The sequence below is a fragment of the Chrysemys picta genome, chromosome 2 (assembly GCF_011386835.1).
Source record: "Chrysemys picta bellii isolate R12L10 chromosome 2, ASM1138683v2, whole genome shotgun sequence".
Classification (NCBI taxonomy): Eukaryota; Metazoa; Chordata; order Testudines; family Emydidae; genus Chrysemys; species Chrysemys picta.
In genome coordinates, this window is record NC_088792.1 from 217,944,047 (window position 1) to 217,958,345 (window position 14,299).

General features: G+C 42.9%; 1 protein-coding gene across 6 annotated transcripts in view; it reads left to right on the forward strand.

Annotated features, from left to right (window-relative positions):
- MAPRE2 (microtubule associated protein RP/EB family member 2) overlaps positions 1–14,299 on the forward strand; it is a 157,157-nt gene that overhangs the window by 27,749 nt on the left and 115,109 nt on the right. The window lies entirely within an intron of this gene.

The window sequence follows — 14,299 nt, forward strand, 5'->3', positions numbered from 1 at the left end:
GCATGAAAATGGTCAGATAGAGAAATACTATAATGCGGTTCTCCAGTGACAGGGAACTTATTATGTGGCTTATGGAATGGAGGATTTGCTGGACAACAAGAAATGTTTGTCTGACTGATGGTAGCTTTATCATTTGTCTTTATTTGAAAGGAACTAGTAGCTACTGGTACCGCTTTTTGTCAGTCAAAACAATAAGTTACACAGAAGGGCTGGAAGGAGTGCTGATCTCTCACAGTATTCCCTATGAATGAGTTAGAAAAACTCTAATCACCTCCTTGTGGGTTTGCTTCTTGAATTGCAGATCATACTGTGTTCCACTCAATTCAATGGAGGAAATAAAAATGCAAAGATTAGTTCTTGACCTTATGGTATAGCCTTGAGAAATCTCTTCTCATGTTAACTTCTCCTCCCCCTATCCTGTCCAGGAATTGAGAGCTCAGATAAGGCATTTTTTATTACAAGTAGTTTCCAACCTAAGATGTTAATGTCTGTTTGCAACCTCTGTCACTTGTAGACTTGGTATGACTTGTTATGCAAGCTGGTTTACATGAGAAACAGACTGACCAGAGTATTTAATAAATGTAATGGTCATTTGAAACTGTTGCCTGGTGGAGTTTGATTTTTAATTACCCCATACTGCAGCGGTCCTTTAAGGAACTCTCTCAGGATATTTTAAACTCCTTTTAGCTTGGGGCTAGATTGAGATCCCTTGCTCACAGTGTTTAGGACCTTATTGCTCAGTTAGTATCATTGGAGCCTGTTACTCTTTCTGACAGAGAGCATCAGAAACTGTCCCTTAATGTTTGATATCCCATTGAAGCTGGAATCTGTTATGAACATTTCTTTTTCGTCATGGCTCTTACGTTGACTGGTTTATTGTCGGGTGGCTCCTGATCATGACTGCTGGGCTTGCAGCCTTTGTTTCAGAGGAACAATTTTCTTCCCCTGGCAGTGGGATAGAACTATTAGGAGATCTAGTCTAACTTTCAATGTAGTGGCTTATTTGAGGATTTTGGAAGAGCGGGGTGGAAGAAATTGCATGGACTATACAAACAGCTAAGAGAGTGTCAAATAATACACCTAGAATTCTAAATACTTTTCAAGTATCTCAGCAGTCTCTTCTTTTTCATAGGTATGGTTGTACTCTTCTAATTTCCTATAATTATATTAATCAGTCATATTTTTGTTCCATGCATTCACCTTTTTCATATTCTAGCATCTAACGTGATTCAATTATTGTGCTGTTTCTCACTGAAGAATGATGACATGATCTCATTTTAACTACATTGACTGTATGGTGGCAAGTCCTTGGAAGCATTAACGCAATAGGCTCTTCCAATATTTCAGTACTTCTGAGGAAAACACAAGTTTCTGAAGGAATATTGGAGCATAAGCTTTTGTGGGTGAATGCCCACTTCATCAGACGCAAGTAATGGAAATTTCCAGAGGCAGGTATAAATCACTATGGAGATAACGAGGTTAGTTCAATCAGGGAGGGTGAGGTGCTCTGCTAGCAGTTGAGGGGGGAACATCAAGGGAGGAGAAACTGCTTCTGTAGTTGGATAGCCATTCACAGTCTTTGTTTAATCCTGATCTGATGGTGTCAAATTTGCAAATGAACTGGAGCTCAGCAGTTTCTCTTTGGAGTCTGGTCCTGAAGTGTTTTTGCTGTAAGATGGCTACCTTTACATCTGCTATTGTGTGGCCAGAATAAGTGCTTTGGAACTATGGTGATGAGCACCATATAAAAACTCTCAGAAATAAGTGCGCATTGTATATTATGCAAGGAAACTTTATTTAAAGGAGCACGTTACGTTTTAGGTCTCACTTTTTTAATAAAGCAAACCTTATAAAATTCTTTCAGACCTAGTCGCTACTGTCACTGTTTGCCTCACTGTTTCACCCCAATAGTGGATGGATAATCCCATGAGGCTTAAACATGTATTCATTTACAAAACACCTGTGAAGAGGAATATATTATTCAGTGATTCTTTATCAGAGGTCTTACACAAATTAAAGAAAAATGCTTCATGATAGTTTTGCAACCAAACTGGCAGAATTACAAAAAGTGTATCTCACCAGATGCATGTAGACAATGAGATGGAGACACTGTTCCACTTGCTATATACACAGTAAATTTTATATCTACAAATCTTTTAGTCATGTTGTCACACTAATAGTTAATTACCACATTATAAAAATTTAAGTCCTAGGAAAGGTGTGTTCAAAGCAGGAGCCTGAAAGAGGGACTGAATCCTAATCTCAGCTTTAAAGCTAACTTGCACATGGTGTTGAGCAAATCATGTAGGGACTTAACCCACTTCCCAATGAAATCAATGGGAGATGAGAGCTCAGCCAAGTTGGGTGCTGGTGAAGTGTTTTGAAGATGAGAAGCAACATATCATGGCATGGAGAGCTATTAAAGACCAGTGGACACAGTTTTTGTAGCATTTTATAATGCATATATTCCTGTGCTCTGAAAACTAACAAAACAAAATGGGTGAAAATATGTGAACATAAATGTGGTTTCCAGAGATGGATCCTCTCATTGTGGCATCACCTGATATCTGAGACTGTGCTTCATGCATGTTACCAGATAGACCAGGGGTGGGCAAACTTTTTGTCCCGAGGGCCATATCTGGGTATGGAAATTGTATGATGGGCTGTGAATGCTCATGAAATTGGGGGTTGTGGTGTAGGCTCCGGCTGTGGACTAGGGCCAGAAATGAGAAGTTCAGGGTGCGGAGGGGGGTGGGGACGGGGAGGAGGGGTTCCAGGCTGGAGCAGGAGGGTGAGGGCTCCAGCAGGGGGTGTGGGCTCTGGGGTGGGGCTGAGGGGTTGTGGGAGCAGGAGGGTACTCCGGGCTGAGACCGAGGGGTTCAGACAGTGGGAGGGGGATCCGGGCTGGGGCAGGTGGTTAGGGCACGGGAGGGGGTCAGGGGTGCAGGCTCCTAGCGGTGCTTACCTCAAGCAGGTCCCAGAAGCAGCGGCATGTCCCCTCTCCGGCTCCTATGCAGCGACGTGGCCAGTCAACTCTGCGTGCTGCCCTGTCTGCAGGCATCACCCCTGCAGCTCCCATTGGTCACGGTTCCTGGCCAATGGAAGCTGTGGGGGCAGCATGTGGAGGCCCCTAGCTGCCCCTACATGTAGGAGCCAGAGGGGGGACATGCCGCTGCTTCCGGAGCTGCATGGAGCCATGGCATGCATGGAGCGGGGTAAGCTCCCAACCCCGCTCCCCAGCTGGAGCGATGGAGCGCGGCAAGCCCCAGACCCCACTCCCTGGCAGAAGCTCGAGGACCAGATTAAAATGTCTGAAGGGCCGGATGAGGCCCTGGGCTGTAGTTTGCCCACCCCTGAGATAGACATTCATGTCCTGGAACAGACTCTCCACTCAAGTGTTGAATATCTGTGGCATGGGTTTCCAAACGTACAGAATCAGTTTTTAAAAGGAGAAGCATCAACTTAAGTTCCTAAATTTATTGGACTTTTTCCACTGCTATCAGAGAACTACTTTTATATCAATGTGTATTTCATAAGTGCCATGTGCCGGGAGGGCAGTGGGGAAGAGGATCTAACTCTGCAAATAGTGACACTGTTAGAATGATCATATTAAAACTCTATTTTACTGATGGAAGAGAAGGAATAGTAGCATTTATATGAATTAAAAGGTGTTTTTTTGTGTGTGTGTGTGTGTTTTTTTTTTAAGGTAAGTTATTGTGTATTAGAAGTAAGTCTTCTGGGGCTGCATATATCCTTTCCTATTCTGGGATAATTTAAGTATCTTATCATTCAAAAACTTAACGTAGTGGATTTTTTGTATTCTGGAAATTCAAGTTCACATGTCTTTTGTCATGTGGAACTGGAGAGGTGAATGCTGAAAACCATAAATGTTTTGGTAGCGAAGTGTTTGAAATTGAGTTTCTATTGAGGAGGAATAGACTGACATGTTGAGGCAAAATGATGGCACTGATACATATAAGGCATTTGCAGCTTGTTTGATACGCATTACCAGTGAAGAAGAAAAATATGGCTGCATGTTCTAGAGCAGTGGTTCCCAAACTGTGGTACACGTATGTGATGGGTTCCCGGGATGCAACCTGGACTGCGGGACCACTGAGCCCTCCAAACCCACCAACCTGGGCTGCCTCTCTCACTGTGATGCTGATGTCAAGCTACCTGCCTCTGGCAGGCACTGCAGTTACACAGACATCCACAGGCAGGGACACACCCAACTGAGTTACATGAGAGATCTCCCAGCCATTCATGAACCATCAGTAGAGAGGCTTCAGCCAATTCTCCCCAGTTCCAGCCCTACACCCCAGAACTGTAGTATCTTTGCAATGGTCAGAAGCCTGGCCAGTGTAAACTCATTAGCTAGTTGGCCTCTTCTTCAGAGGAAAGTGGACATGCATCAGCCATTGTAATTTGAGCTGAGATTTCCTTAGCAATTTAACCAAACCACGCTGTTCTAGGTAAAATATAAAACCTATTTATTAACTACAAAAAGATAGATTTTCAGTGATTCTAAGTAGCAGGTCCTGTTCTTCTTTTTTTAGATCAAAGTTGGTTACCTAAGAAATAAAATATAAACACCAGTCTAAATTCTAACTTTAACAGACGAAGCAAAATTTGAATCAAGCAATCATAAAATCGAAGAACTGGAAGGGACCTTGAGAGGTTCTCTAGTCCAGTCCCCTGCACTCATGATAGGATTAAGTATTATCTAGACCATCCTTGACAGATGTTTGTCTAACTTGCTCTTAAAAATCTCCAGTGATGGAGATTCCACAGCTTCCCCTTGCAATTTATTCCAGTGCTTAACCACCCTGACAGGAAGTTTTAATCTAAAGTCCAACCTAAGCCACCCTTGCTACAATTTAAGCCCATTGCTTCTTGTCCAAGCCTCAGAGGTTAAGGAGCACAATTTTTCTCCCTCTTCCTTTTAACAACCTTTTATGTACTTAAATTATCATGTCCCCCCTCAGTCTTCTCTTCTCTAAACTAAACAAACTCAGTGTCTCACCCTAACAGATGGTACAAGCAGGTTACAGGTCCTCAATATACAGACTAGACACCCTTCCAGCCTGGGACCACTCTTCCCCAGTTCAAAGTCTTTTTCTTTCAGATGTTGAGACTTGGGGGGTGGGAGGGAGAAAGGCCTAGTCAGGATGTCATCTCTTTTTATACCTTCTTCCAGCTGCTAGAAAGATTCTCCTTGTGATGTAGGGTCCGTCAACCCCCATTGATCAAGCAGTCTCCATTGCCTACATGCCTTCTCTAAGGAGCTTCTGGGATAGTGGATTGTTTTCTTGATGGGCCATTAATGCTGTGTGGGCCCTCCTTTGTTGCAACTGGCCGTGGACATTCCCAACCTCAACTTATTTCAGTAACACATATAGCAGTGCTTCACAACTTCACATACAATGATAGCACATACAGTCCAACAGGATATTAATGTTCAACAGATCAAGACTTTTGAAATGATACCTCACAATGTATACTTTGTACAAAACATATAATTATATGATGGTGGTGAATATGGGAGGTCCAGGGTGCTATTTTGAGGCACAGAGTGTCATAGCGTACCCCTGAGGGTACACGAGACATCTCTGAGGGTTACATGGGAGAAATTACGTAATGGTGGGTTTTATTTATTGCATTTTCATAAGTTTACTCAGACAAAGCTTTAAAACTTTGGGAATTTTATATAAAATAAGGTCATTTACTTCAAGATGTACTGATGAGAACACAAATAGACACTGATATAAGAGATCTCACCTCCTATCACCATGCAGCGCAGGTTCAATTGCCTAGCAACTGTCCCATCTAATTGAGCTCAGAATTTAGGGGGGGGTTCAGTTGTATACGTCACACTATAACTATATCTGTATGTAATAGTGAAATATTCATAGGCTGCAATTCCCACGGTCTCTCGCAGACAAAAGGATGCCAACAACATAACAAGTGAAATATGGACAGATGGCTAAAGACAAGTTATGTTAAGAACACACAAAGTATGAGTGATGAGAAGGATAAGGATACGTCTGCAGTTGATAGATCTGGAAAGGGGTATGCAATAAGAAAAGCTGGCAAACCTCTTCTCTAAAGGGTCATGAAGACTCCAGCTTCTGTGAACACAAACTTAGTCTTCTGGGCTTAGCCAGGTAACTTACAATTTCTGTCCCTAGATAAAATTAGTTTTGGTGAAAGTTATCTAATCATAAGTATTCAGGGGCGGCTCCAGGCACCAGCACACCAAGCCCATGCCTGGGGCGGCAAGCCACGGGGGACGGCCTGCCGGTCGCTGTGTGGGCAGCAGTCAGGGAGCCTTCGGCGGCATGCCTGCGGGAGGTCCGCCGGTCCCGTGGCTTCGGCAGCGGGTACGCTGAAACTGCGGGACCAGCAGACCTCCTGCAGGCATGCCGCTGAAAGCTGCCTGAGTGAATGGAGGACATGGGGGTGGGAGTGGGGCGTGACAATGGATACTCAAAACTGCTGACATGGGGGGGGAGAATGGGGGTGACAGAGCCCCTGGTGGGGGAAGATTGGGGAGAGCTGCTGAGTATCTAAAAGAGGGGCATATGAGGGTGGTACAAAGGGAGTTAGGGGTGGAGGGAGGAAATGGAGGGATGCAAGATGCCCCTGCAATAAGCTCAGCCAACAGGAGCTACTAAGTGTGTAACCTCCTAGTGTTTAAGCACCTGTCAATCTTCAATGAGTTTATCCTCACAAAATGCCTGTAAAGTAGGGAAGTGCTGTTATCCCCATTTTACAGATGGGGAACTGAGGCACAGAGATTAAATGGCTTTCCCAAGGTCACACAGGAAGTTTGTGGCAAAGGCAAGTCACTGAGTCTCAGGTGAGTGCTCTAACTACTGGACCATTCTATGACCTCAGTCACACCTGTGCAAACGTACGGTCTTCAAATTCAGTCCTCTGATATCTGTAGTGTCTGTCTTCAGTGGCCTTGTACATGTGTAATTGTTTGCAAGCTAGTAACCAATTCTTCATATCCTGCTCATACTCTTTGCTGTTATCTCAGCAATGCTACCAAGAGTAATACAAGTTTATTTTCTATAGCTCTTACCTGGTATCTCAGCATCCCACAAACATTAATTTAATTATCTTCACAATATCCATGTGAGGTAGGGAAGTAGTCCCACTTTTGGCTGGGGAGACTGAGGCACAAAGGTTATATAGGAAGACTGAGGCAGAGGTGGCAATAGAATCCAGATGTCCTGAATATCAGTCTAGTGCCTTAACCACAAGACCATCTACTAGGTAGGGAAGATGATTCCAGATGCAGATAGTGGGCAGCTCTCTGGAGTACAATGGCAGCATTTTTACATAGTCACTCTTTAGTACCACAAGTGCTTAACTATGCAACCCTAATGCTGCATTAATTAATTTAAAAAAATTCTTCAAAATAAGTCCCCAGTTCCATAACACACCAGACAGCCAAAGCCAATTAGTGCTTTTCATTGTTACCAGTAAACTACATACTTGTAATCTTAATATGCAGCCATTGGTGAAAAATTGGTCTAGTATCTTAAAATTACAAACTAAACCTATGCATGTTCCTAGTCTATGCATGTTATGATATATTTGGAAGTGTATGAGTTAAGGTGACTCAAGGAATTGCTTACAAATACTTAAATAATTGCCTTTAAGTCTACCAAACTGATTTGCTTCAATAAGGCTAGTAATTCTAAAGATAGGAACATTAACTCTAGCAAAATTATTTTGAAAGTTGCACACTATCTCCAAGAATACAGCACATCTTTAAACAAAATTTCCCAGCATTCAATATTCAGCAACAACTGTGCTGTAAAGCTGAGTGTGTGCAAAGGGGCATATAATGGAAATAGTATCCTTAGATATAGCAGTTACTGCCAGTCATCCTCTAATAAAAGAAGTGCAGGTTATTTCCTGGTTACTGATGTGCCTCATGCCCTTAACCCCACCTTGTCACCAGTCTCCAAGTCTTGTCCTGTGCAGTGGTCATGGTTACTTTTCCAAATTGTAACACATCTAACAGTCTAATATGGAATGCTTAAATCTAGTAAATTTTGGTTTTGAGTTTAAAATATAGCTTCAGTTCAGCCTCAAAGTAGTAGCTCAGTGCACTCCTCAATGGAAAATGTGGGTTCTCTTTTTGCCTCATTGTTCAGTGCATGGAGCACCAGCATGGTGTGATGACATGCACTTGGGTTCTGAAGTAATACGTGAAATTGGTGAGCAGCACTAATGCATGACCCAGAAATCTGATCAACTTCATTCATACTCAAATTACTAGACCTGTGGCAGTGCGATGACTCTCCAGCGCAGCACCTCCTGCTGGTTGTCCAGAGAATTAACTCTTTCCAGCCCAGAGTGCCCTCTGCAGGCTGGTGTCTCGACTGCCGCTGGCCCCGTGTCCCTCCCGGGGCCCTTTGCCCAGGGGTTCTGCCCACCGCAGTACCCCCTCACTCTGGGTCTCCCCTCCCAGGGGAACCCCCTATCCCCACCTTGCCTCAGTGGCTACTGCCAGTCATCATCTAACCCCTGCTCCCTGGGGCAGACTGCAGTTTGTAAACCACTCATCATCAGCAAGGGGGGGTGGACCAGCTGCCTCTGCCTATTCCTGGGCTGCCCCAGTACCCTTTTGTGGGGCCTTAACTCGGCCTGCAGCCTGGGGCTTAGCGAGGCTGGAGCTCCCCAGCTCCCTCTGCCCTTCCCCAGCACTGCTCCACCCTAGGTACCCTCCTCAGCTTCCCAAGCAGCCAGGTCCTTCTCTCTCACAAAGCCAGAGAGTGTCTGTCTTTCTTCTGGCCCACAGCCCTCTATAAGGGCCAGCTGGGCCCTGATTAAGCTGACCACAGCTGTGGCTGCTTTCCCAATCCGCCTAGCTTTCCCTGCTGCAGCCCCCTCCAGGGTTGCTTTATCCCCTTCAGGCAGGAACGGGGTGACCACCCCACTACAAGACCCAACTCTAAAAATAGTAGACAGCCTACTGGTAAAAACAGATCAAAACATGTTCTGTTGGTATAACCTCTGTGCAGGAGTACCAGACTAGCAGACTATTACAGACAGATGCTTAACATACTCATCCAGTGATCGCATGCAAGATGTAGAAGCCAGCGGAGATCAGACACATTGAAAATGCGAGTAGGAAAGACTTTAATCAGTGTGACAGGAGAAACTGAAATGCAGACATTTTCTATACTACTTCTCTGTACCAAACAAAAAGAGGAGAGACTTGTTCTCATGATCAAAAAGTAGCATTGCCTGTTAAAAAAGTGGCAAAGGGAAGAAACCTCTGGAAGAAATAACAGTTGCACAAAGTGTGGCAGCCTGTGCTACCAAATTAGAAATTAACAATAATGCAAAATGGACACACTTCGTAAATCTCATCTACCCAATTACTACTGTTAGGCCTACCATTTACATAGATACTTAGTGTATTGGCTGGCAATACTTGTCATACTAGTAGTAACAGAAATTACATTAACTGACTCTGAAGCCAGATCTATGGCACCCTCCCAGCTGGAAGATAGTTATGGTGTCATAAAGCCTTTACAGAAAGAGGTAGGACGCTTATAAAGCATTGGAAGGGAATTAGGCCTTCATGAGAGCGCAGATGTGATCTTCATTCATAGTTGCCAAGGTCTTGGATCCATGTATTATCTCTATATGCATCTCCATCTTGGAGGAGCTCAGCAAAAGGGAATTCTATTCCAAGGGTTAGAGCTGGCTGGCTGCTCTGTGGGGACGAAATCTGATGCCTCTTAGAGGTAAGGGCTGTGAGCGTATCCTAGCCACTTGTGAGAAACAGTGCATGTTTGTCCTTCTTCTATGCCTATTAAGTTGTTCAGCAGGACGAGACTGGATTTAAGAGTGTAACACTTTTCTTTTTGATCACTTAGAAGATTTATTGGTGGCTTTGTAAACAAGGGGAGGAAAACTTTTTAGCACCCTATAGCTTTTATTCATGCCAATGTTCAACGTGAAATCATGGCACAGGAAGAGAATCAAAAGTTTCGGATCAAAAATGTGTTTTAAATTACTAAGGCATAAAGAGGCATGAAAAATCTGCCACATGCTTGTTGGAATTTTCAGATGTGTACTCTGTCAGTGTCTCTCCTGTGAATTGGTCTGAGTCAACGAGGATACCTTTGTGGGTTTTTTGGAATTGAAGGAAACACTGAATTCAGCTCCATTCCTACAATTGCTGGTGCTATTCTACCTGTGCAAAACCCTGCTCCATAATATTTGTAGTTTTGAGATAGTCCAATTAATCTTCACCAGTTTATCATGTAGCCAGCAAAATGATCCCATACAGCAGTATGTTTGCTAGTTCACATTTCATGGCTATGACCGAGGGTATGTCCACACTGCTGTCGAAAGTATGATTGCAGCACATATAGACCTACTCATGCTAGCTTTCATCAAAGACACCTTCAGTAACAATAGCAGTGAAGCCATGTCAAGACAGGTGGTGGCTGCTCAAGTATGTAACCAGGGTACCTTGGCAAGCAGGTGTAGCCAATGCGGCTGCATATGCTGCTGCAGCTTCGCTGCTATTGTTACTTGAGCTAGCTAATTACATAGAACCTCAGAGTTACGAACACCTCGGGAATGGAGGTTATTCAGAACTCTGAAATGTTTGTAACTCTGAACAAAATATTATGGTTGTTCTTTCAAAAGTTTATAACTGAACACTGACTAAATACAGCTTTGAAACTTTATTATGCAGAACAAAAATTCTGCTTTTAACCATCTTAATTTAAATGAAACAAGCACAGAAACAGTTTCCTGACCTTGTCAAATCTTTTTTTAAACTTTCCCTTTATTTTTTTTAGTAGTTTCCATTTAACATAGTATTGTATTTGTATTCTTGGCTCTGCTGTTGCTGCTTGTATACTTCTGGTTCCAAATGAGGTGTGTAGTTGACCGGTCAGTTCGTAACTCTGGTGTTTGTAACTCTGAGGTTCTACTGTAGATCACATCTTATTCAGGTATGTCTACACATGCCACAATCACATCTTTGTTGAAGTGAGACATACCCTGAATTTATCCATTTCTGCAACCTGTTGTGGCTGGGGTAGTCATTCATTCATTGTGCAAACCGTGACTGTCAGACACTTTTGACCCCTTTAAAATTCCCTTCCAATTTCTAAAAATTGTTTTTATATCCTGTTTTCTTTTTGCAAAAAGTGGTGAAGACATTCAAAGCCAGGAGAGGAAACTTTCTAGCATGCAGCGCTCCTGTCTTTTTCACATTACAATTTGTTGTAAGAATTGCATCATGTAGCATTAAATTCCCAGTGCTGGGGAAAAAATCTGCTTAATAGGATGGGAAGCGTCCAGTCCACTGAGACACAGACGCAGAACACAGGGATTGAAACGCAAAAGAAAATACCTATTCCTGAGTCATTAAATTCTTTAAAAATACACGCCCAAATGTAAAAGATGCCACCTGATTCAAATGGCATCAACAGTAGAACTAGGGGAAAATTTTTTGGCAAATAGCTTTTTTTCTGAAAAATGCAGTTTTGGTTGACTTTATGAATGGCAATGAATTCATGAATAATTTAGTCATTCATGATGACAATGAATAGTCATTGGGTGAGGAAAGAGTGAGAAGTGACTCTGTAGCCTGGTGATAGGGCACTCATCTGGGAGACCCAAGTTTAAGTCCCTGCTCCAATGACTAACTATTGATGCAACATGGAATTCCTTCACCAGAAGAGAGAGGCACCCTCCCTTCCCTGTCCCTTCTGTTTTGTGAATCTAGGGCTTGTCTATATGAACAGTTAGTGCATGGCAAGGAGGGATGTAAATTTACCTCACATTAGCCTGATGCACACGAACAGTCCACACTAAAAGTTCCCTAGTGCATTTTGATCTACCCTGCTTTGAAATGGGAATAGATCAAAGCACACTAGTGATCTTATAGTGCTTGGCAACAGGGTCCATATGGACAGTTAATACGCAGCAGGCTAGTGTGAGGTAAACTTACACCCCAGCTTCAGTGCACTAACTGTTCATATAGAAAAGCCCTTGTAGTCCTTTGCTTTTGTTAAAATGCCCAAAATTGAAACACAATTTTGAGTTTGGTCAAAAAAAGTATTCTGTTTGGCCCCTCTCAGTGTTTTCCGACTCTTCAATTGGCTGAAAAATTTGGAAAATGTTGGGTTTGGTTCAACACAGTATTAAACATTTTTTCATTTTGGGTTTTTTTTGGAATGCTACCAAACCAAAAAGTCCATTATTCACCCAGCTTTGGTTAACAGCATTCTGCATAACCTCACCTCTCAGCCCCGTAATGAACAGCTGTGGAACACAGCAATGTAGTGAAATGTAGGGGATATAGAACCACGAGGCACTGTATATTGTGTTCTCTGCCCCTCTTCTCACTCTTTGTTCTGTTTCCTTTTCTTGACTTTCCTCCTTTTGTCTATCCTGCCTTCTTAACCCTTCATTCTATTCCTTTTTTCACATTTTTTTCTTTGAAAAAATTATTGTATTTTTTTTTTCAAGAAGACTTTAAAAATCCAGTAAGTTCTTATAAAACCCAGTATGTGTATGCAGTACTTTACAAAACATTAAATAAGACAGTTCCTGCCTTCAAGAGTTTCTAACCTGACTATTTCTCTTACGTGCTTGGTTCATTGTAGATGCTTTTCTGAAATTCTTAAATTAACAAAATGAAACTTGAACTAGATAGAAAAGCATCCATCTGTTGCAAGTTCTCTTGCTTTTGCTTCCTCTCCACCCTCTAGCCATTTGTTAGGCGTTGGCTACACTTGCGAGTTACAGCGCTGTAAAGCCTCCCCCAGTGCTGTAACTCACTCCCCGTCCACACTGCCAGGGCACTTACAGTGCTATATCTCCCTGGGTACACCGCTGCAGGTACTCCACCTCCCTGAGAAGCATAAGAGATACAGCGGAGTGGCTACGACTCTCCCCTGTGAGTGTGTATCAGGAATCAACCTGCAGCGCTGTACTGATCACCTTGTCAAGTGGCCAATCCTCTCCATTGTTGTGACTGGCTGCAGGAATGCGGAAGTGCCGGTTTCAAAGCTCGTACCACAGAGAAAAAGCAAACAGTTTGCTGTTTGCTTTGAGTGAGTGAATGAATGAGCAGGGGGCCGGGAGTTCGGAACTTGCAAAATAGAGTGCTGATATGCTCCAAAAAGCACTCTTCCTCTCCCGCCCCACGCTCCCTGTCACACTCCACTCCACCCCCCCCTTTTGAAAAGCATGTTGCAGCCACATGAATGCTGGGATAGCTGCCCATAATGCACCGCTCCCAACACAGCTGCAAATGTTGCAAGTGTGGCCACGCCACTGCGCTGTCAGCTGTCAGTGTGGACAGACTGCAGCGCTTTCCCTACTCAGCTGTACGAAGACAGGTTTACTGTACAGCTGCAAGTGTAGCCAAGGCCTAAGTCTCCCCCACATGCTTACCAGAGGAGAAGGAATTAATGTAGGTAGGTGCCTTAATAGGCAAATGATTTTCAAAACAGGTCCCCATCTCATAAAATACCTGCACTGGACTACTTAGTGAAAGTCTGAAGTCCAGAGAGCAGAAAATTTGGGATTTTTGATTTATACAATTATAAAAAATCTTTATAGAATGCACTCTTCTTTTATAATGGTTAGCGTGCTAGTGGTGTTCAACAGCACACGCCATTAAACAGGCAACACTCATGCTTTTAGTATATGAAGAGAAAATGAATTAACTTTTTTAAGTTGTAAGAGTGCAATTTAACTGTTTTTGTAAGGTGTTCTTGGATTACATGACAAAATTTAGTCATACAATTGTCCCCTTCAAAAGATGCTCAGTTGCCATAGGTAATTAAATAATGTTATCTCAGTATTTTCAGTATACCATAGATATTGCCTTCTTTGTGTATAAGGAAGTACATTATAGGAAACATTTACATAAGCTGAGGTAATGTTATGTAGCTGCATAAGGTAAAACTAGAAAGCTTTTAAGGGAAGCCACTGCATCATAATGTACGATTAGGAAGAATATAGTTTTACCTGTCTGCATTACACATGCTTCTCAATAGTAGATTTTTTTTTTTTAAAGTGGGTCATAGCCAAGAAGATCAGTTTGGTGGAATGCTCATAAATTTACTGAGATTATGTTCTTGCTCAGAAAAGCCTGGCAAAATCAAGGGGCAGAAATATGACCTGCAACTATGAATAAACTCTGAATGTGGCAGTGCAAGAGACCTAACAGATTTCCTACCATCGAGAAGGCACATATGACTGTTGTGCAGTTATACCAGACACTGTGCTATTGTGT